This window comes from Crocodylus porosus, unplaced genomic scaffold (assembly GCF_001723895.1).
Source record: "Crocodylus porosus isolate Cpor-Errol unplaced genomic scaffold, CroPor_comp1, whole genome shotgun sequence".
Lineage (NCBI taxonomy): Eukaryota > Metazoa > Chordata > Crocodylia > Crocodylidae > Crocodylus > Crocodylus porosus.
In genome coordinates, this window is record NW_017728943.1 from 27751816 (window position 1) to 27772290 (window position 20475).

Here is a 20475-nt window from a genome sequence, read left to right on the forward strand (position 1 = left end):
GACTCAGGGAAAGTCTGTTCACCAGGGCCCCCCTTGGGGTCACCAGGAACAGTGGCCACAAGCTGAGGGAGGACAGGTTTAGGTTAGATATTAGGAAGAACTACTTCATGGTAAGGGTGGCCAGAGCCTGGAATAGGCTTCCCAGAGAGGTGGTGCTCTCACCTTCCCTGGAGATCTTCAAGAGGAGACCAGATAGGCACCTGCCTGGGGTCTTATGACCCCTCCCCACCCACAGTGCTCCTTCCTGCCCATGACAGGGAGTCGGACTAGATGATCTGTCTAGGTTCCTTCCCACTCATGGATTCTATGATTCTATGAATATTTTAGTGGGGTAGCTGATACTTCTGCTAACACTAAGAAAGCCCAGTGGCTCCTGGGTAGATATTTTTGCTCTCCCTATGCTCTCACACCACAGTCAATCTCCAACACAGGCCTCAATCAATCTCACTCCCTTGACCACACTACACGCATGTGCCCTCAGACACAGATCCAAAACCTCACAGTCACCCACAGACATGCTCCAAACCATGCACAACCCCCCCACACACACATGCCAAGTTCTGCCCACACACACCCTTTATAGGCTATGTGCACGTTATCTAGGTAGCTCTGCACTCGGCCCCAAAATCTTCACACGACACCCCTTTTATCATCTTCCATGAGGCAAGGTCACTCACAGTTCACTTGGTGACCCACTTTCCACTTGTGCTGTGGTACCATAGTGTCTTCATACTTATACATAGACCCAGACCCTAATTTTGGCCACAAGAAAGAGAAAACAGTCCTTTGCCCAGGATCTTCTCAGTATACATTAACCTGGTGCTGTCCAGTTTCAGTGCAGCCGGGGTCTACACACCAGGTGAGCCATATATTGTGTAGGCCATTCCCCAGAATCCCCCCAACCTCCATCCAGGCCCTTAGCTGCCATGTGACAGTGGGAAGGTCAGTTGCAGAGGCCTGTGGGCTGTATGCAGGCCCCTCACGGCATGACAGTTGGACAACCCTGTGTTTCTTCCCTGCCTTTGCAGTGGTAGGGCATTGGGTGTGCATGTTCATTTCTCTTGTTTCTGCCTCTGGCATGTTACAGGGTGTGCTTGGTATTTTGAGTATTGTACCTTATAGTGTTGTTTTTGTTGACTAGAGGGGCTAACTGGGAGAATTCCTTGGCTAAATAATAGCCTCTGAACACAAGGGACTGGACACCATGATGCAAGAGGCTCCTTCCAGACCTATGTTCCTACTTAAACTGCTAGAAGAAAATTCTGTCTAATACAATTCTGCCCTGGAAGAGCAGAGGAGGAAGAGATCAGAGAACTAAATCCCATGGATAGCTGGCCCAGTGACAAAATAAACAAACATTGAACCTACATGAACCTCATCACAAGCAGACATAACTGAACTAGCTTTAGATTAAGTTGGGTTAAGGCCAGTTTGGACAGCAATAGCAGTGAAGAAACAGCAATGTGACTTCAGTATAAGCTGGACTAGCCAGCTGGGGGACTCTAGGTACTTCCTTCAGCAGCAAATTCATGCTGAAGCCACCACATCTCCACACCTAACTTAAAACCAGCTCAAGTACATCAATATGTGCAGCAGACATATCTGCCATGTTGACATATCTTTAGAGGGCTATGCCCCATTTTCACTCTTATGGGACCTTTATGTTAAATGGCTTTTGAAAAGTTGACCTAGCTACCAAGTCAGGAGAGCCATGCAACACTTAGCAGAACAATACCTTGAAAAATCTATGTCTTCATCTGATTCACATTGGTAGGATTCTTTAACGCTCACTGTGACAGGACTGCCCTGAATCAAGGATGCTGCATCCAGCTCTCCTCATCCCCTACGCAGTTGGGGGGGGGGGGAGGGGGAAAGAGGCTTATAATCTTGTATGTTGTATATTTTTGTAATCATTTACCACAGAAGCTGTACTGGCTTGGGGAGCTCCAATAAGCCTCTTGATGAAGGGACAGCCTTTGTATAGCACTTAATATAGTGAAGTCTTTGTCCAGAACTGAAGCTCATATATGCTACCACACTATGAATGAATCAGTTCCACCACTGTTTGGGGAGCTGTCTGTACCTTTCTAAGCAGGAACATAGTGACAGTTCTACATCTTTCTCCTATTTTAACCTATTTTAAGGCACCAAATGAATTATTTGCCAGTGTAACAGAGGCAAGTAGCAGAGCATTTTCAGCTCCAAGACACAAAATTGGATGATTTCCAGCTTCAAAAATATGGCTGGGATGATGTTCAAACTATCATATAACCCAATATGAGCAAGAATCTGTCTATATACATATATGTGTGCGCGCACACGTGTGTGTGTGTATATAGATACGTGTGTGTGTGTGTGTGTGTGTTGTATAACAGCTTTTATTAACCCAGCCATGGATTTGATAGTCTCCAAAAGCTCAAGCTAAGTTTCAGTATCCAATGATTCAAATGTGGATTTGACCCATTTCCAGTCTAAATACAGTTAGATCACAATAACGGGAAAGGTGAATTTTGGTGTAACAGGAACTCTTTGGCTACATCCCCTTCAAGTTTGCTTTTCTGGCTCTTGCTGTGGGCCACAAGTGGTTATTCACATATCTTCAGTACTTCCCCCTATTTTTCTTGCTGCAGTATTTGACGTTCAGTTCTCTAGACTGCCATGGAATGATCCAATGCAAATTTAGATCAATGGAAAGAGAGACACATTAATTTCAACAGAGAGTATGTCAGTCCACAAAGCATGGATCAGAAATCTTTACGCAATGGTTTTTAACATTAAAATAGGGGGTGGAAAATCTGCCATTACAGGTCCAAGACATTTTTTTTTTAAAACAAAACCTGACAAATCTTGCTACAAAGTTCTTTTCCTCATAGCTCATTTTAAAAAAAAGTTTACAATTGACAAAACTAGGGCTAGCTTGCCCAGGTACCATGGTTTAACTGCACATTGCCAAATCCTGAGGTTACATCAATAGAACATCACCTTTCCTGATACGCGCTCTCGATGAGGGCAGATGAAACTCAGTGGCCTCTGCAAATGCTTTATGCAGCTTTTGTTGATAAAAAAAAAAATATATCTATCAGACACAAATCACTGGCGCCATGCTGACTTGCTGTCTGCATATGTTAGTGTAACCACAGGCCTCATCCTAAAATCTGTGGTGAAAGGGAATCGGCACTGTCTTGCTTGGTAGTCTATATTGTTCTTAAGGAGCTGGCGCTATCTTCCATGCCCTTGACCAGTATTCTGATGCTGCTGTAACAATGTTATGTCTCCTTTTCTTTAGGAGCATACGGTTGGAATTACCATACCCTATCAGAGAAGTGACTCATCTTTTCCAGTACCCCGCCTCTGACAGCTGCCAGTACTAAATGCTTTGGAGAAAGGCACAGGAAACCTCATAATAAATGAGTATGGAGTAAAGGAAAAAATGTATGGGGAAACATTTCTTTCCACCCCGGCGAATGATGCATTAATACCTGTAGGTACATCCTCTTTTTTTGTTTAACTCAATTTAAGGTCACTGCACATATAAAAGTCTCATGCAAATCCTACTAAGGTCTTGGGCCAAAGCATTCCTTATGAAATGATATTCATCTGTTACTATACCATGTACAATGTGTTATTTTTGCCCCCTATAGCAGGACTAGCCCCTGAGGGCAGCTAGGTCCTGGCAACTGAACTAATCCTGCCCCAGTGAAGTTCCTCAGGGATCCCTCCTCACTGCCTAACCTGCCACACCTTGATGCCATCTTTTTGTTACTATGGGAGGCTGCCCCCAGCGTCTTACAGTGAGCCTAATTGTGTTGCATTTGGCTTTAAACAGGCTCCTGGTCCTGTTCATGGCTCCTTCTCCCAGTCGTCAAGGTACCTTCATAGATCTGCAGCTTGCTGGCACCTTCAAAGGTCAGGGCCAGGCTAGGTGCAGTGGTTCAGAAGCTGAGTTTATACTCCCCCAAGCAGAACCCCTTCCAGTGATATGGTTTCCCAGTCACACATAGGGATTAACCTCCTAATCAAGCTGTCTCCACTGCACTGCAGTCTCTACCTATACAGTGCACTGCCCTTTGTTACCTACTGTGGTGTACCTTGCTCCCAAGTAGTTATCTGTAGCCTTGTGGCTCCTATCTTTATGCCCCTTTAGCTGCTTACTTTCTGGCAGCTAGCTCCACTTCAGCTGCCCACTGATTGCAACCCTGTTATACTACTTTTAGGCTCTCTTAACATTACATAGGCTGGATGGCCACTGTTATACCCCACTTTTCAATGGGTCAGTTTTCAACCTCCAATTTCTGGCTAGTGGCAGTTTCCCGCTCTGCATCACCTCTTATTTGCAGACCTTTGTCATGTCCTCTTTTACTTGCCTCCTCTCTCAAATTTAGCTGTCCCAATCTTTTCAACTTCTTTTTCAAGGCAGGCTTAAGATGGTTTATAAGAACTCCAATTTCTCCAGGTTTTCCTGGCTCAGACTAAATGAATCCTTAGGCTTTATCTGTACACCCACATGTAAGGAAACAATAGGAGCCCTTGTACTCTTTCACACGCTACCAGGAGTGGTGAATGCTGGGCAGCAGTGGCAAATGCCTTGTTGGTACTGTGCTATCCCTTCTACTCTGGAGGTGGGTAGGCAGGAGGAGACAATGGTAAGGAACAGCCAGTGTCCAGCCTCCGATCCTGACCCAGCAAAGCTGTGTCAGCACCAAGGGAAGTTTTAACACCTGGCTTTGCCTCCATGCAGTTTTGTGTGTGATTTGTCTATAGATATATCAACACCACTAGTGTGAAAGTGGTTTTGTTACTACAAAGTTGTCTTATACTGACACCCTCCTCTTCCTTGACAGAAACACCTTTAGGCTGATATAATTGTAAGGACATTGTGAGGATTTTGCTACTTTCGATTTTGATATAGTTAAAGACAATGTGTTTGCGTAATCAAGGCCCTATCTTTTTATAGCTCAGTAGTAGATAGTATTCCCATCCTCAGAAAGGGAGTAAGGATCATAAGGAATGAACTGTGACTGAGGCACCACTTTTTCCACAATCTGCTCCTGGGATAGCACAGCTATGTTCCTTTTGTTCCTAGCCAAGAACTATGTTAGGACCTTGTTACACAGTAATTTTAGGTGGCTTCTCGAGCTCTTAGCCCCTGGAATGGCTGCACATTAACATCTTTTAAGTATCTTAAAGCACTCATTATTTGGCTTAGTTACACTACTGTAGGACAGGATTATCTCTAATCTGCCTAATCTTGCTCCTGTTACATTAAGGTGCACCCACTCTCCACAGCTATTTCACCCAAACTGAAGTCCTCCAGCATCCCAGAATACAATGGCACCTCCTGAGTTGGGGCAAGTGGGGACACTGGGGTGCAGTAAGGCTGGGCCCAGCACCTCACCTCCCAGGCACATAGGGAAGAGTGAACCCTACAGTCCTGGAGCACTCAAAAGCAGTGGTGCCTCTCAGCACCACTCAGACCGACTCTGTTCCCACCAGACAGAGCAAGCCAGTCCAAGTGGCAACAAGGGGGCAGTTCCTCCTGCTGCTGCTTGGACCAGCTTGCCTCTCCTGCAGGGCAGCAAGCACTGCAGCCCCCCTACACCCAGTCAGCTTATTGCAGTGCCTCCTGCTATAACTCAGACCGGCTCACTCTGCCTGGTGGAAGCAGAGTCGTGTTTCTAGCTCCTAGTCCTGCCTCGGCTCACCAAGCCTTTAGTGACCAGTCACAGTTATGCAGCAAAGGGACAGTCAGAGATGTTTTTTCACTTTAAGATGAGACTGCTCCACTAAGCCAAACAACACTAAGCCGATTAACATTTGTTTGGCTTACAGCGTAAAGTGTAACGAGGCCCTTACAGACTAATTCTAACTCATGACTCCCAGCATGCACCTCTTCAATACCACAGGCCACACCCCACAGAGGCACAAAGAAAGTAAGCACTCTAGACAGAGATGAACCTGAGACAAAGCTCAGGTTTGGTGTGGATGATTCCCAAAGTTCATAGGGTATCTAAATCCAGGACTCAGACCATAGAGAAGTCTAGTTTCAGAGCAAGTAGTTTGGGGGCATTTGTATATGGTATTTTGATCTGAACACATCTCCAAAATCTGTGAGAGAGGAGGCTATTGGCTATGTCTAGCTCAATCCTGCAAAACTGCATATATTCTCAGGGGGGAATAAAAGGAAAAATTTCCAAAGCCAATGCAGAGGCTTAGCTCACTCAGCTGCTGCTCTTAAAACGCCTCTGGCCATTTATATGGTTTTTATGCAAATATTTACTGTGCTTTCAATCAAAAACAAATATTTACTATTACAACTGCAGCAGCATTTGGCACACACACAACTCCTCAAATACAGAGCATCATCTTAAGGAAATACGCATTGGTACACCAACTAGTAATGAGTTTGCAAGGGAAAACTGTTCTTTCCACTAGTAAAGAGACATTTCTTTTAGCTTTCCTAAAGTTGTGCCAGATAAGTAAAAATAAAGTCTCTCCTGCCAAGTTTATCCCATCCTACCTATAAGTCATTTGGTTGCTATAGACTCTCTCCAGCTTTCTCTAGCTCCAGTGCATTGCATCTACAGTGCCACTAGTCTGTATCTGTTGTTCACTCCTATAAGTCAGTCTTCTTTAACACAAATGTAAACATAAATCATATTTTGTTGCCAGAGATTAATATTCATCTTAAATGTTTGATTTTGCCAGACATAATAGTTATCCCCCAGGGATACCTCTAAATAAAATAGTAATACACTTGAAAGGCAATTGCAGACCCTGATTGGAGGGGGTAAGGAGGGGCTATAAAGTTGCATAAACATTTAAAAGAGTAGGAGTAGACAGACCAGAATCCTATCATAATGGTGGGTCCTCTACAATCAGGAAGGTTCTATAAGTTTTTTAAAGAAAAAAACAAGCAAGCAAAATAACTATAAATGACCATCACATACATACATTCTAAAACACTATCAAACCAAAATTATCTCATACTGTGAGCAATAAGTTTGTCTCCAATAAAAGATGTAAATCAGGTTTATCCTGCTCCCCAAAGTTCCATCTTGAAAACTGGCAGATCCTCAGCATCACTCTGAACATAATGGGCAGTAACAGGTTATAACAGTGAAGAAAATAGTTTGCTATTTCTCTGAAGAGCTCATGGTTCCCGATAGTGCCCTTCAGTTCAGCCAGCAGGTGAGCCTGGGATTTTCTTTTCATTCCAGCATAGTTTTTACCCAGGCTACCCACCTTGTTTTTATTTCAAAAAACCTTCTAGAATGCACATACTGTGAATTTCCTGGACAAGCATAAATATTCTGTAGCACAAGGTCATTAAGATCCATAGCTGCATGTGACCCCACATGAAATTCCATATCTCTACAAATTAATTGTCCAAACTATAATTTGATGCATATATAATAATCCTGGTGTTATAGAATAGAAGCATACATGTTAAAAACATGTGTCCAGGTAGCCTACCAATTAGATTTTGTTTCTCTGGGATCAGCTTGTTCTTTATAGATAGAAACTCCTTTTGTGGACTGTGAAATATCTTAGGAGCCATCCAATTGATCTGGACTGGTTGTAACCATCCCCTTTGAGAACCAGCACCAAGCCTTCACCAACACCCGGGCTCGCAAGCAGTAGAAGGACGCCCCACTGGCCAACATCCTGAGGGGCCAAGGCTATGATGTGATGGTCAATGTGCTCATTGTAGGAATGCTCGGAGCTTGGGACCCCAGCAGTGAGAGCATCCTGCGTGCCTGCCACGTCTCCCACCACTACGCCATGCTCATGTGCTGCCTCTTGGTGTCCAACATCATCCGCTGATCCCATGACATCTACGTGGAACACACCATGGGCCACTGCCAGTACTCCAACCCCACCAGACAAACTGCCACCAGACCGGACCTAGAGGGGACTGCCTGAACCCCCCTCTGCACCAGATGAATTTCAGTTCAAGACGATTCTTCAGCAATGGAGAACCCTGCTCCACCTAAAGAGGACCCCTGTGATGAGACTCTATATGGACTGAGACACTTTCTTCGACTTACTTCCTCCACCATTGCGGACCATTGTACAGGTTTGTGTGCATCTATCTTCTTTCTCTCTCAGCATCGCAAACCCCCCTCCCCTTTCCCCACTCCCCCAGGCTTAGTTGGCTACCATTGTATTTTCTGTAACCTAGTTGCATTCCCCTCCTCACCCCCATTCCTCTAATGTTAGTCCTTCACTCGGGTGATCTGTATTTCCCTACTGGCTTTGTCATCTTTCTGGTTTCACAATCCTAAACATCTACTAATAAAATTGAATCTGGAACCGCATTACATGTATCATTACTGTCCTGGCTAGCTCAATCCAGGGCACCAGTCTCTGGCCAAGCACAGACATTTGTGGGGGGTGAGGGGAAAAGGGAAGGGACTAGGAAGAGATTAGATCATGTTAAAAATGGCCACCCAATCTAAGGTAAATAGGGATGGGAAGGGCTAGTGTGAGGGTTGGGGGAGGGGGAGGATGGGGTAGCAAGCAGGCTCAGTGGGGAGCCAGGGGGGTCCGTGGGGGGGGAATCAGGGCTGAAGATGGTGTCCACATGAGGAATGGTAGGGATCGGGGTGGGGGGGCAGGCAGCGTTCACACAGGGATCAGGGAACAGGTAGGATCCTCAGGAATGACTGGGGGGTTTGGGGAAACAGGTGGGGTCTGCCATAGATTGAGGGGGTCTAGGAGGGTTTGGTGGGATCAGAGGGATCACAGGGGACCAGGGCTATTTTTAGCCCTCCTCCCTCCCAGCCAAACCTACCACCCCATCCTACCCATCCCTCTTTTCACCATTCCTTACTTCTTCAGCTCCCAGCAGCAACAAATGCTGACAAAACTGGCAGCTGGAGTGAGTTGTGAGATGGGAAGTTCAGGGGATAGGGGAGGCTAGTCTGTGGTAGGAGTGCAAGGGGTCAAGGAGCTAAAAATAGCTCAGTGCCAGGAAGACAGGTAGGAAAAGTGCAGCCCCAAGACTAGGGTGAGTGGTTCAGTTTTCCCAGACCTGGAGCTGTTCAGGTAACTGTACAGAAGAAGTTCCATGCACTGGTCTAACCTAGATTAAGTTTGAGTGCAATTTGATCCAGGTCTATAATTTTTATATCAGTCTACATGCATGGAACTTCTGTTCTGTTACAGTTTAGACTAATTTTTTAACACTAAAATTGAGTTCAAGTATAAGGTCTGCACCTGGGTGAACTAAGTTAGATCAGGTGGCCATTTTAAAGGTGATCTAATCTCCCCCTAACTCCCTCCCCCAACCCTGAACATCTACACTTAGCCCCTGTCCCCAAACTGAACTGCTTGCAGGATAGTATTTCACCCAGGGAAAATTATATGAAACAGAGTATTGGAAAAGAAGCACAGCATTCTAGAAGAATATGTCTTACACTACAGGTTGCAAAATAGCAAGTAGCTGTTTTATATTATTATTTGTATTGTGGTTATGCCTAGAAACCCACATCACAGACTCTGTTCTGCTTCAAGCCCAGAACAAAAAAAATCTGTACCCCAAACAGCTTACAGCCTATGTAAAAACAAGCTGTGCCACTGAATTGCTACCTATCCTTAGCAAAGTCATTTGATATCACTGGGTGCATCTACATAAGAGGTTTACTGTGGAAAAAACTAATCAGCTCCACAGTGAATGTCCCAGCATCTACACATGCAGGGCTATTAGGCTGGAGTAAACTAATAAATTTGGCAGCAGGATGGTACTTGTAAATACAATCACTATCCTATGGTGGAGTTTTTTACTCCGCAGCCCCACATGTGTAGACACTGAAGCAGCTGGCTAGGTCACGAGGCTAGCCCCACACAAAAGCACCCTTGTGCTCCAGCCCCTGCACAGCTGAGCAGAAACAGCTCAACGCACCCCAGCTTTGCAATAATTGCATGTGTAGACATGCCCACTGTCTCCTAGTTTCCATGAGGGTATATGCATAGCTATTAACCTGCATACCTCACAATAATTAATTAGCTAAATACCATATAAATAGTACTTTTTTCATGTAGCTTACTGTAGAAATGCTAGTATTTCTTCTCTTTTGACACTCTAAAAAGTTTGAGGAATGTGAGTAGAAAGGGCCTACACAGAAAATAAATTAATTTAGTGATGATGCAGACCTGGTCTTGAGCTGGTAGAGCAAAACTTGCCCCGTGAAAAGTTTCAGAAAAACACGTATGCAACACTTCAATGGTGAAAGGAACATTTTTCACACAAGTCTTCTGTTCAAGAGTGAATTTCATTCCTATTGACCAAGGATATTGTAAGCTACACTTTGCCCATGAACTCATAGATCTGTATATGGCTTCCAGTTTCCTTTTAACTTTACTATTGCAATGTGCCTCATAATGGACAGGAGGGCAAAATTATAGCATTACAGCATTCAGCACCACTCAGTAATGAGAAAGGAGCCAGGCTTCCTGCTTTTAGACTGCAGAAGGAAAACCAAAATTAAAGGAAAGCCAAAATTAAAGTATCTCTTTTAGAGGAAGGTGTCTGAAATGCTGGTTTCACTGCAGTCAAAAAAAGCTTTAGTGGGGTCAGGATTTCATGCTGTCATCTTCAAAGTCTACTTTTATACATTGTTGCTCTTCATTTGCCTGGCATTACTAACTTTTGAGCCCTGTTCTCCACCAGAACTGTCTGGGTCCCAATGCTCCCTATATAGTTCATGACCATATCTTCCTCTGACTGCATGTGTGTGTCAGCTTCAGCACTAGACTTCAGAAAGACCAATTTTATAGAGCCAGCTCATAGTCTTAACAAGGGTGTCACAGCATGGCATGCTGCATGTGCCGATTCCGCCATGAGAGGGCCCCAGGAGGTGCAACAGGATCCCTGAGTGATGTAACAGAATGCCCGGTAAGACCTGGGCAGGAAATGCCTGGTACTTACCTGCAGGTATGGCGTCAGCAGAAGTGGAGCAACAAACAGTGCCATGTCCACAGTTTATAAGCACCTGTTCATTGAGGCTTCAAGGGCATATAGGACATGACACCATAGGTCCACGCCTGGAGCTAGGGAGAAAAAGGTAAGCAGAGCCAAATCAGCAAAAGCAAACAGAGCAACACACTGGCTTACTATGCCTCAAGTACAGTATTAATAAGAAACCAAACCAGTTCCTCAGTGTTGAAAACTGGAGGGGTCTCCAGCCACCAGGCAATCCAGGACTTTATGGAGGAGGGCTCTTCTTGGGCCCTGACACCGACATAGAGAGCACATGAGTGCAGCACCAGCCAGAGCCCTATGCCAGGGCATGGCAAAGTTGTGGTTGCTTTCTTAAGTTTCTTTTGTTATTCTCGGATGGATCCATCAATGTTAATTTGGAAGATTAAGTCCATTGTCATGTGGGTAAGGAGTCTCAGGTCCAAGGGAAAGTAGGGCTCTGAATACTGGACTCAAGTAGGAGAATGAATTGAAACCAGGAAGGCTGAGCTTCCCAGAATTGATTGGGGAATGGTCCCAGATGGTTGCCCACAATGAATTGATTCTGAATTTGATTTAAGAAGACTAACAAATGAATTGAGTCCTTCCTTCCTTCATGGTCACCGACAAGTGTGTTTGCTCAGAGCTCTGAGAGCTTTTCCCTGTTTTGTGAGGCTTTCTCCTTCTCTTGCTTTGTTTTCCCTCCTCCAGACAACCTAACTTCTTTCTGACTGCAGCCCCCCCACTTGTTGTAACTTTTTTCTGCCTTTTTTCACCTCTTCGAAGCCCTTTCTCCTGCAGTAAGCTGCTCTCCCTCTCCTCCCCCTCCCTCTAGGTTTATCTTGTTTCTCCTCCCTCTCACTGCAGCTGCTCTGCTGCTTATTCTTTTCTCATCTCCCTGGCATACTGCTTACCTTTCTCCCCTCCTGGTGTTTTACGTTTGTTTTCCAGCTTCTTTGTTCCCTGGTGGCAAAGGGATGCCCATCCCCCACCCATCTGGTTCCTTGCAGGGTTAACCCTTTTTTGATAGAATGGCTGAAAGCAGCTCCCAGCAGTTCACTGCTGGGTCTCCTGCCCCTCTGGACTGGAGTTTTGGTCTCTGGCTTCATGCCCCGCCTCCATTGGAATGGAGGAGTGTGCTGCTGCTGTAGGGGCACTGGTAGGCTGCAAAATATCCTTTATGCTCCCCGGGTGAGTTCAGTCCCTATCATTTTCCTCAGCTCCCCTGCTTTGGTGCTTGAGGTCGTGGTAGCAGCTGTCTGTCAGGGGTGTTTTTTGCCTCTCAACACCCTTAGACACACTAGCCGTTTGGGTGGTAGCCTCCAATGTTCCCCCATTTCTCTTGGATGACAAGCTCACCAACTGCCTGAGCCTTTATGACATGGTGACAGGCCCTGTCCATAGACCGCTCCTCGGCAGCAAGATCCCTGAGCCCCGGTATGTCCTGTCCTTTAAACAGCAGATGTTCATGCTTCTTGACAGGGTGCATCAGGGTTTGCCCCACTCCATGTCTTTCCTGATTGACAGGCAGTGGTACAAGGTTTACCTCACCACTGGGGACACCTTGTGCTTTTGCTGTAGTAGCAGGTACCGTTTGGCTACCCGGTACCCAAAGAAGAAATCAGCCTCAGCAGAGCAACCTCTGGCTGTGCCCAGTGGTGGCTCATCCACCTCTAGTGTGGCAGCCCCATCCAGTGGTAGGGATGGGCCTTCCTCCCAGCTGTTCCCCACTTCATCAGAGTCAGCTGGCTCCGTGGCAGTGGATCAGGGTTCCCCCTTTCCCCCCACCATAGGGGAGGTTTTGGCTTCTCCTGCTGGGAAGGGCAAGTCCCAGAAACAGAAGGGTTCTTCCAAAAAGGCCTCATCATCCCGTAAAGACCTCCCCACCACTTCAAGGGGAGCTAAGGTTAGAAAGCAGGAACACACACCTCTGCCTGCCTCCTGGGCCCCAACCCCTGGCCCTGTAGTGGGCAGGGGTGACCTGTGGGCAGGGATGTTGGCAGGGGGCTCCACTGGGCCTGATGAGGCCAACATGGACGCTGGGCCTTCTGGGAGCCTCAAGCAGCTCTGGGAACAAGAGTGCCCAGCCCAACAGACTGCCCCTCCCAAGAAATCAGGGCCTGATGTCCACCCCTAGGACGCCTCAGACAATGATGCTCCCACAGGCCCTGATGCTGAGACTCCTGGTAAAGGGGAAAGGTCTGTTCACCCCCACCACCCCAGGCCTCAGCAGCTCTCAGTGCAGGAAGTGTACAGCTCCTCCTCCTCAGGGTCAGATTTTGACTCTGCTTCTGAGGATGAGTTGACACAAGTCCTGCCTCAGGAGGTGATGTCCCCAAATGTAGCTACAATGCCTCCTTCCATGGGGAAGGTCCCCACTCTAGAAGCAGAACCTGTTCCTGCTTCTGCAGAATCTCCTAGTGCTGCTTACTCTGTTGAGTGCCTTATTGTGTTTCTTGGTCAAACCAAGCACCACTGGAAGGTTGCATAGAGCATTCACAAATAGTTCTCAGAACCTGAGATGTTTGTGCTTTCTGCCAAAGCTGCAGCAGCAATGCTGCACTCCACTTCAGAAATGCAGCATTATAGTTTTCGCCTGAGCAAGCTTGCAGGTGATGTTAGGTGTTCACTGTGTGATGCACAGGCTGGCAGGTTGTAAGCCCATTTTTTCCCTGTCCTGCGTACTCACTCATCTCTGGTGTTCTTGTCTGCTCTTTTGGCTTGTCTGTCCCCCTTTCTATACCCCTCATGCTGAGGAGCCAGCTGACTCCAACGAAGTAGGGAAAAGCTGGGAGGAAGGCCCATCCCTACCACCGGATGGAGCTGCCACACCAGAGGTGGATGAGCCACCTCTGGGTACAGCCACAGGCAGCTCTGCTGCGGCCAACTTCTTCAGGCACTGGGTGGCCAGACTGGCTCTCTCAATACCACTGGCTGCCAAGCCCCTGTGATGCAGACAGCTCTTTTCAATTTCCTGAACCAGAGCCAACTAGATGTCACCTTTCTGCATGAAATGCATGCTGCTGCAATAAGTGATCAAGCCAACTGACATGCCACCTGGTAGGGCCATCTGTTCCTGTGTCATAGCACCTCCCTCAGGACAGGAGTCATGATCCTCTTGTCACTGCAGCTGACACTGGACTTGACAGTTGCCCAAGAGGTCATCCCTGACTGCCTGGTGACCATCTTGCTGGCAGTACGTCGCCTCCACCTCATTACCATCTCTGTGCCTGCTGCTGAATGGGAATGGCTCACCCTCTTTTTGACCCTGGCTGATTTTTTACAGAGAGCAGCTGATGGCAATGTTCTCCTCCTCCTCGGTGAGGACCTTAATTCACATGATCGACAAGCAGCTTGACCAGAATGGGCTGGAACCTCATCCGTCCTTGACACAGCAGCTGCGAACTACTTTAGAGGAAGTGGACTTCATTGCCTTCTGGTCACTTCCAAGCTGATGTGAGGCAGTACACCCAGCTGATGGTGACTGCTGGTGGGATTGCCATGACATTCCATTGCTGTATGTGTATTGCCACGCTTTACCTGCCAGCCCTTTGGGGTGGCTGCCTCATCCCACCTAGACACTTGGATCATAGTCTGTGCATAGTGACCTGGGCACTACTTGTGCTTCCTTGACTGTTCCTATGCCTCCTGACAGCGATGACAGGGTTTCACCTTGACGCGCTACCCTGGGAAGTCTTGTACAAATGGGTGGTTTGTGTCCACCACACCCTCATCCTTGCCATTCATCTTGAACAAGGTGGTGGCGGTATATAGCGGCACTGGCCCTTGGCGCACTAGACTTGGGCCTCTCAGACATTGATTATTTGTTTTCTTTTTCATGCTGGTCAGGTGCATCTGCCTGATCAACTTTGTGTTTGGTTAAGCCAAGATGGCCACCCTCCAAATGGCTCACTGGGGCCGGTACTGATACTGCCCTGTGACTCTTCTGGTTTTTGGTCCAGGCATGCCTGTCACTGCAATTCTCATATGCAGTTTTCCAGTGGACAGTTACCACCTTCCAGGAACATTGGGCCATTTAGGGGGTGCTCTGCAATGTTGAGCTTGCCCATTTGGCCCTCCTGCTGTGACACTGCCCTCCCACACACTCCTCTTGGGGTCCTGGCACAGGCACAGGTCCTAGTGGATTGCTGTTCTAGTAGATGTTTTTGTTTTTGCCTGAGGGCAGGCCTTACAAGCTAGCCCCAGGCTGTGTCCTCTGTACCTGGGCCCCTGTGTGGGCTGTCCTTTGTTGTTTTGTTGTACTGTTCCCTCCTTTACCTGAATAAACATTTATAAAAAGTCAAAAGGTCTTTCTTTCTCTCTTTCTTTCTTTATACATGAGAGCCTATGAATTAGAGCTCTATGAATTTGAAAACTCCTGTCACTTGATTATGAACATAGTTAATTTAGTAAAACTCATATAACACCTGTGCAAGGCTAGCCAAATTCAAATGCACTCAAAAACTATTATCAGAATCTCAGGATCCCTTATAGGTCTGACACCCCAATAATCTAAGGGGTTCAGGGACATCTGACTATGTCTGCCTAGGAACAGGAACATCAACAACCATCACGCCTCGGCTGGTGAGTGGACAAGGTGTAGGGGAGGAGAAGCCCCAAGAAGCACCAACTACAGGAGCACACTCACAGGTTGTCTGTACCTCCTTTTTGCTTAAGATCAAAAGGAACCTCCTTTTGGATGTGGCAGGCAAGTTGAAGGAGACTTCCTGTGGATAGACTGTTCCATGTATCTTAGTGCTCAAACCAAGAGGGAACCAAGCCAGGGCAGTATAATCCTGGATAGCAAGACAGCTCCTGTTCTGGCATAACCAGGTACAAAGGTTTTGCCTTGAAGCTATAAAAGCCAAACTCTTGCCAAGTCTTTGGAGTTGCCAATGCCAGTAACTGTTGAGACATATTAGATAGGTTAGGTTTTTCAAATGTTTTTAAAAAACATTTAATTATTCTCTAAATCCCATTTTCATGACCTCACTGGGTTTGATGCCCTCATAGTGGCTGTTACTGTTCATTGTATGCTCAGCAGGGATCATGTACTACTTTCTCTGAGAACAACCACCATGTTTGCCCACTGCCAGCCAGAAGGCAGGAATATTCTTTGTGGCTTGGCTGAGCCTTTGCTCATACCTCTTCTTTACAGACAGTGGCCTGAACTAGAGCCAGACTTGGGCATTATGCCTGCACCAGGCTTGAATATCCATGAGCCAACCTACTTCATAAAGTTTCTACGCATTCAGGGTGAAAGAAAAGAAATCTGTTCAGGGAGTGCTGGTGTTCTTTCACTTTTCTCCAGCAACTCTCTGCTGCTACTCTCTGCATCAAAAGAAGAGGTGATGCTACTTGAAAATAGCTTCAAATCTGTGAGGGATTACCAAAAGAGGTATGTGGAGAGAAAGATGCATCTGTTTGTAAGTATAGAATCTATGTTTTCCAAGCACAAATAAGTTCATTATAGGACAAAGAGTTCACTCAGGAGTAGGCTGGCCTAGGACTTGGAACCTCTGTGTTCATTTTTCTGCTCCTCTACATGTATGTTCTACAACTGTGGCAATGTACCTTGGGCTCTGTGACTCAAGTCCCCATTTGCTGAATGGAGAGAACTGCACTCTTATCTCATATGTCATGAGGGTAAATATTGTCCCAGGGTGCTAGGGATGAAAAAGGGCTTATGAGCGACTCAGGAGGCAGCGTGTGAGGGGTGGAAGGCAGAACCCACGTGGCTCATCAACCGCCTGTTTATCAAGCTGTGGCCGGCCGGTGATGTCAGTGCTGAACGCCGGCTGGCATGGATAAAAATGGTGGCGCACGCTGCGGAGCCAGCCGGGAAGGAGAGAATTCAGCCATGGAGGTCCCCGCAGCCAAGACAAGCTGAGGCACAGAACCAGAAAAACAGGAGCGGGCAGGATGGGAGCCAGAGGGAAAAAGAGGACCATCCTGGTGATGCTGTAGAAAAGGCGGCAGAAAAGGTGCTACACTAGATTGCCTTGTAAGGCCAGCAGGAGGAACATCTGAAGAAGTCCGTCCCGGGAGAGAGGGACTGCGAGGAGCTCAGGAAGAGTTGGAGCAGGAGAGAGCATCACTGCTGGATCGGGAAGTGCCTTAGAGTAGTCAGTGAGCTGAGTGTCTAAGGGGATGTGGCAGTCAGTGTTCCGTTGAAGTGCTGGAAGGGAGTGGGGGGGGTAGTTAAAGGGGCAGTACGCCCAGTTTTGAGTTGGAGCTTCTCTCTCTTTTTTGTCCTTTTGATATTGTTCTTCCCCAAGCTCCAGGGGTATCTGAGGGCAGTGAACCCACATAGAGGCTAGGTAGTGGTGAAGGGGCTTAAGTAGGACCTGGTTGAGGGTCCCAGGAGTGAGACACTGACCAGCTTGATACCACTACACAGGAGGTGTGAGGCCGAGGTGTAGGGGTGGCAGAGCCCCGTGAGTAACCGCCGGGAGGAACCTTGGGTCTATGAGCACACCTGATGAACAGCCCCAGACACCAACGTCAACAAGTCATGGCAGGCAAGCACGGGGTTAAGGATTTGGGCAGAGGTCACCAGCTCAGACAGAGGCACGAGCCCATGAGGTGAGTAACATCAATCACCCAACAAGAGCGGCATGAAAGCAACTGGTTGAGGCCCGGCAGCTACAAATATATTAAAAAGGAAGTTCTCCAATACCATGGTCATGAGGGAAGGAGAAACAGAGAAGAGGACAAAAGTACCAAAAGGCCTGTAACTGTAGTCATTTGGCTGCCACATCTCCAAGTCAGAAAGAAGTGTTAATAAACAGAAGGAAAAAACAGAAGGAAAAAAAAATGTGGCAATAAGAATGAGATGCCGAATATTCTTTTTCTCCTCTGTTCTTCAGAAGGAAGTAGTGAGAAAAAAAAAACAAAAGCAAATAATGTATAGACACGTAAGGACCATTCCTACCCTGAAGATCTTACAGTCTGAGGTCCTGAGTCCTGTAAGGGAATTGATTTCCATTAACACTATCCAAACATCTGAAATTAAGTGCATGCACAGTTAAGATCAGGGTCTAATAAACATCCCTGAAGTGGGTCTATGATCAAGATGGGAATGGAGCTGAGATCTCCCATGTCCCAGTCTACTGCCCAAACCACAAGTTTCTAAAAAGTATGCTCAATATATCTGGGAAATAAAAGTATACTGGGGGAGAAAACGGAAAACAAGGAAGAGACAACAAGTAGGGGACAGCTAGCACTGCTTATTTATGCAAAACCTCCTATCCACATATTTGTCATTCTTTATCAAGTTTTTAGGAGGAACTATTCAGAGATACAAAATTATTAAACAATGCCTATGTGGAAAGCTTATTTCCCTTGTGCTGCTATGTAAAGACTGCCTCATGAATAATAGGCAGTGAATCCACTAATACCCTTTCAAGACATTTTGCAGTAACCAAAAAAAAATTATAAGATGTGAGAGTCAGCAGGAACTTTATGAAAGGGGGGTGGAGGTTGAGGGAAGAGAGGGGAGGCCAGCTTTGCTAAGAAACCTTGTTATTTGCTGTGGCTGTGATTTTTTTTCACCCAATAGCTTCCTTGCAGATAAGATGGAATGTAAAATATGTACAAAAAATTAACATCTTCCTTACATACCATGAGCAAGCCTTCTAGAGGTTAATGTTCCTTCTAAAGCGATGTGAGAGAAAGAAAATACATCTTATAGATTTTATTTTGATCACCTTCAAATGAAGATCATTTTATGACTTCATTTCCATCCCTGAATGTCAACCAGTATAAACAGAACAAAATCTGTTTAGTGTATGCTGAAATCTAACTTTGACCACACGTCATAAATGAATGGAAAATTTTGCTTACCCAGTCAGTTCTGTATGGCTGAAGGTAGAGAAAGTATACAGTAGTAAGTTCCAAGATACCAAATATATTAGAGGAAAAAACCCACATATTCTAAAAGCCAACCTCTCCAAAATTCCACACAAAATAAGTGAGTGTTGAGAAGCTTAATTGGGTATGGCCAAGTCGGAAGTCAGGAGTTACTACAAGAAACACGAGACTGAATTAAAAACAAGGTCAGGCAACCAGAACGAAATAAATAAAATATATAAAAATAGATACATCCACTTATAGTTCCTTTCACTAACTGTTCTCATTCTAATTTAGATTTAGTATCCTTATCTCATTGTGAAAACACAAGTTGAGCACCTAAAAAGCTTTTGAAAACCCCAAAGGCCCTTTTGGGAACCTAAAGATTTTTTAAAATCTCGCTCTTCATGGGCTATATCCTACAGAGATAATGAGACATTAGCATCTAAATGCACATATCCCTTTGAAAAGCGGATTGAGGCTCCTAAGTCCCTTTGGAAAGATTCGCCCTTTGTCTCCTTCCCATACAATTCTCCTCTCCTATGAAATGCTACTTCACATGCAATAGCAATTAGGTATGTCTAAATATGGCTGAATGCAGACACTTTTTCTCTGCTTTTAAGAACACCTTACATCACAAATTAATCTACTACCTCTAGTAGGGCTACCTGGCCTAAGGGTATTAGAACCTATCACTATTTGATGGACTTGATGGTACCATTTCAAATGCAGATGAAAACTACACTAAACAGTGACCCTCAGAGCTCTTACTCCATGCCCTGCTCCTTGAGAGCCCTCCCTCCTACCTTGTTTCTCAATTACCAGCCACAATACTCTGCCTGTCACTGATGCCTATAACCTGGATGCTACCTTCAACTCAGACTTCCCTCAAGTCCTTACATTTATGCCTTGTAGAATTTTTCTCTGTGTAAGAACATCCCTAAAACATGACCTTTCCTATCCATCCACACAGCTTAAACTCTTTTCCAGGCTCCCATAATCTGATGCATCAGTTAGTGGGGCATTATTTCTACTGCCCTTACCAAGTGCAGCCTTGGTCAATTTGCATGCATCCAGAATGCTGATGCAATGATCAGTCTCCTAGCCTGTCATGCAGACTATCTTTTCATGATTCCACAGTCTCCTTCTTTTCCATCTCATCATACTTAAATTGGGCCATATCTACACAGTAAAAACTTCTAATGCCTTAAGCATGGCACACTCCTCTACATAAGGACCTTCTAATAAAAGTGTAGGCATCTCCTTACCCATGCCACTGGTAGAATAATTAGCACTGATGAGCAGGTAACTACCCCTGTTACCCAGCAGTACTTACTAGTGTATGCAAAGTGTCATGCTGACATGACTACATTGCCTTCCATTTAGAAGGTAGCACATGTGGAAGAGCGCATGTTTGAAGCCACTGCTTCCAGGCACAATATGTTTACAGTGTAGACACAGCCACATCTTCGTTTCAAACCCCTAAACAGCATTCATGCTGCCCCATCTGCTTGGGAGATGCTCCCCATAAACATCTCCAGAGCCACGTCACTATTGTTCAAATCTCCTTAAACGTCTTCCTTGCTTCAGTGCCAACAGTAAAAAGATGTGATACAATAAAAAGAAAAAAGTTCAACTGTCACAGTCCATCATGCTGCTATTAG